Raw genomic sequence first — 4100 nt, 5'->3', positions numbered from 1 at the left:
GTATATGAATGGACTTCCACATACAGGAATACTCTCTCAGCTTCGTCATATGGGGGAGGGTCTAGGCCCTGCTCTAAATGATATTATAGAATTTAAAGATCACCCATGGAAGGCCTCACCCTCCCTTTGGAGCAGAAAGGGGATGGGATGAGAGTTGATGGGAGGTTAGTGGAGGAGGGAGGGTGTGTGAACTGAGATTGACATGTAAAACAAGCTTGTTTCAAATTTAAATTTAAAGATACTATCATAAATAAAAGAACCCAGAGGCAAAATACAATGAAGAAACACAAGAAGACCACTTGGCACAGTAAAATGGAGAGATGTCTAAGAAAATTAAAGAAAAAGGAAAACATTCCACGCACTTGTGTTACAGTAAGCAAGGCTCTGCAAACCTTAAGATTTTGTGCTTCTGGACGCTGGGCGTGCTGTCGGGCGGGGACGAGGTTCGGGCCCGATGTGCCATTGCGAGACTGCTGCTGTAGTCGCTTCGGCGGGTCCAGGTATTACTGAACATCGACATTCTCTTCCAAGATGTCAAAAACAAACAAATCCAAGTCTGGGTCTCACTCTTCTCGCTCAAGTTCTGCATCCAGATCTCAGTCTCGATCGTTTTCCAAGTCTCGGTCCCGAAGCCGATGTGTCTCCTAGTCAAGGAAGCGCAGGCTAAATTCTAGGTCTCGTTGCAGATCATATTCTCCAGCTCATAAAAGAGAAAGGAATCACCCCCGAGTGTATCAGAAGTGAGATTTCCGAGGCCATAACAGAGGCTACAGGAGGCCCTATTATTTCTGTGGGCGAAACCTAGGCTTTTATCCATGGGGCCAATATAACCGAGGTGGCTATGGAAACTACCGGTCTAATTGGCAGAACTACTGGCAAGCATACAGCCCTCATCGTGGCCGTTCCAGATCCAGATCCCCAAAGAGAAGGTCCCCTTCACCATGATACCGGAGTCATTCTAGGAACTCTGCTAAGTCATCCTCTGAACAGTCAAGACGCTCCTCATCATCCCGCTCGTCCTCCAACCACAGCAGAGTTGAATCATCTAAGAGCAAGGCTACAAGAGAGAAAAAGTCCTTTTCCAAGGATAGCAGACCATCTCAGGCAGCTGGTGATAACCAGGGAGATGAGGCCAAGGAGCAGACATTTTCTGGAGGTGCCTCTCAAGATATAAAAGGGTCTGAGAGCTCAAAGCCATGGCCAGATGCCACCACGTATAGCACTGGTTCTACACCACGGGTCTCCATTTCTGATCTGAGTCCCCGGGAAAGAAGCCCAGCTGTCAAAAGTCCCCTCCAGTCTGTGGTGGTCAGGCGAAGGTCAACGCGCCCTAGCCCTGTGCCAAAACCTAGTTCTCCACATTCTAATACATCACAGACGGGCTCATGTATGTCAGGTGGTGCTGGATATCAGTCTGGAACGCACCTAGGTCAGTTCGACCATGGCTTTGGGTCTTTAAGTCCATCTAAAAAAAGCCCTGTGGGTAAGAGTCCTCCAGGCACTGGCTCTGTGTATGGTTCATCTCAGAAAGAGGAAAGTGCTGCTTCAGGAGGAGGAGCAGCATACACAAAAAGGTATCTGGAAGAGCAGAAAACAGAGAATGGGAAAGATAAGGAGCAGAAACAAACAAATACTGATAAAGAGAAGCTGAAAGAGAAGGGGAGCTTCTCTGATGCTGATATAAAAATGAAATCTGATCCATTTGCTCCCAAGACAGACACTGAGAAGCCCTTCTGAGGCAGCCAGTCATCCAAAAGGTATAAGCTCCATGATGACTTTGAGAAAAAGATGGCTGACTTCCACAAGGAGGAGATGGATGAACAAGATAAGGACAAAAGTAAGAGAAGGAAGGAACCTGAGTTTGATGATGAACCTAAATTTATGTCTAAAGTCATAGCTGGTGCAAGCAAAAACCAGGAGGAAGAGAAGTCAGGCAAGTGGGAGAGCCTGGTGCATACGGGGAAGGAAAAGCAGAAGAAAGCAGAGGAGCTGGAGGAGGAGCCTTTCACAGAGAGATCCAAAAAGGAGGAGCGTGGAGGGGCCAAGAGGAGCGAAAGTGGGCACAGGGGCTTTGTGCCAGAAATGAATTTCCGAGTGACTGCGTACAAGGCGGTCCAGGAGAAAAAATCATCACCTCCCCCAAGACCTCTGAGAGCCGAGATAAGCTGGGATACAAAGGAGACTTTTCTTCAGGGAAGTCTTCCTTTTCCATTACTCGGGAGGCCCAGGTCAATGGACTCCTTTGATGAGGACCTTGCAAGACCCAGTGGCTTATTGGCTCAGGAAAGAAAGCTTTGTCGGGATCTAGTCCATAGCAATAAAAAGGAACAGGAATTTTGTTCCATTTTCCAGCACATACAGTCAGCTCAGTCTCAGCGTAGCTCCCAGAATTGTTTGCTCAGCACATAGTGACCATTGTTCATCATGTTAAGGAACATCACTTTGGATCCTCTGGAATGACATTGCATGGACACTTTACTAAATAATTAAAGAGAGGAAATGAACAAGAAGCAGCTAAAAATAAGAAAAGCCCAGAGATACACAGGAGGATAGACATTTCCCCCAGTACATTCAGAAGACATGGTTTGACTCACAAGGAAATGAAAAGTCCCCGGGAACCTGGCTACAAGGCTGAAGGCAAATACATAGATGATCCTGTTGATCTGCGCCTTGATATTGAGCGTCGTAAAAAACATAAGGAGAGAGATCTTAAACGAGGTAAATCAAGAGAGTCGGTGGATTCCCGAGACTCTAGCCATTCAAGAGAAAGGTCAACTGAGAAAACAGAGAAAACTCACAAAGGATCAAAGAAGAAGAACCGAAGAGCAAGAGACCGGCCTAGGTCCTGTTCTTCTTCCTCCCAGTCGTCTCACTCCTAAAAAGCAGAGGAGTACCCTGAGGAAGCAGAGGAGAGGGAGGAAAGCACTACGGGTTTTGACAAATCCAGACACGAGACCAAAGACTTCGTGGGTTCAAGTGAGAGAGGCACTTTTCAATTTCAAGCAAGAGGAAGAGGTTGGGGCAGAGGAAACTATTCTGGTAACAATAATAACAACAGCAACAATGATTTTCAAAAGAGAAACCGGGAAGAGGCATGGATGGGATCCAGAGTACATACCCAAAAGCAAGAAATATTACTTGCATGATGAGCCGAGGCCGGGGCCGAGGAGCCTTCCCCCGGGGTTGGGGCTGGTTCATGTTCCGGAAATCCAGTACCAGTCCCAAGTGGGCCCACGACAAGTTCAGTTGAGAGGAAGGAGAAATTGAAGATGATGAGAGTGGGACAGAGAACAGAGAAGAGGACAGTTTACAGCCTACAGCTGAGTAAGGGCCACTCTTGATGGAGCCCTTGCCCAGGGGAGAAAGGCACTTGGAGAGGCTGGTGGAGCTCAACAGGGAGCCTCAAGAATATCCTGCAAATCCCACCCCACAACCTCCCAGCTACACAGAACCCACAGCAGCAGAGTACACATCCCTGGTGCTGTCCCACTGCACAGAGGACACGGGCCACAGAGCCTGGGATCAGGCCCATGTTTTAAGCAGACCATAAACACACTGGGCTACTGCTGTTTGTTGTTTGTTGTTGGTGTGGGGTGGGGGCAGGGTAGGGAGAATGATGCTGATGCTTGGATTTGTTGGTTTTCTTTTTTCTTTTTTCTTTTTTTCTCTTTTTCCCCCTATTAGAAACCAAGTTTTCTTCATTTGGAGCTAAGAGAATGAACTTGGTTTTCAACCTTTTCCTGTCCTGATTTTTTTTTTTAAAAAAACAAAACAACAACAAAAAAAAACAACAACAACAAAAAAAAACATATTTTTCTTTGCTTTTTTTTTCTAATGTTAGCAGAAAGATTTAACTTTGATTTTTAAAAGAAAGCATGTGAATAAACATTGAAGTGTTCACCTCAAAAAAAAAAAAAATTGTGCTTCTAGACTATCTGCTGGCCTAAGTCAATAAATTTATAGATTTCTCATGCATACTAATGAATTCTACTCGCTGAATTGTTTTAGCTTGTGGTACCTACACATATCATCTCCATTGTATACTAGCATACCATAGCCAAAATGTAAAGTTCTAAATTAAGTTCTCTAAAATAGGAAGA

General features: G+C 45.6%; 1 pseudogene; it reads left to right on the top strand.

The window, feature by feature from the left end:
- The first annotated feature begins 516 nt into the window (after positions 1–516).
- Positions 517–3756, top strand: LOC127236293 (thyroid hormone receptor-associated protein 3-like; annotated as a pseudogene).
- Positions 3757–4100: the final 344 nt, after the last annotated feature.

This window comes from Phodopus roborovskii, unplaced genomic scaffold, assembly GCF_943737965.1.
Source record: "Phodopus roborovskii unplaced genomic scaffold, PHOROB, whole genome shotgun sequence".
Taxonomy (NCBI): domain Eukaryota; kingdom Metazoa; phylum Chordata; class Mammalia; order Rodentia; family Cricetidae; genus Phodopus; species Phodopus roborovskii.
The sequence above is the reverse complement of the archived record's forward strand: the minus strand, read 5'-3'. Positions and strand labels throughout refer to the sequence as shown.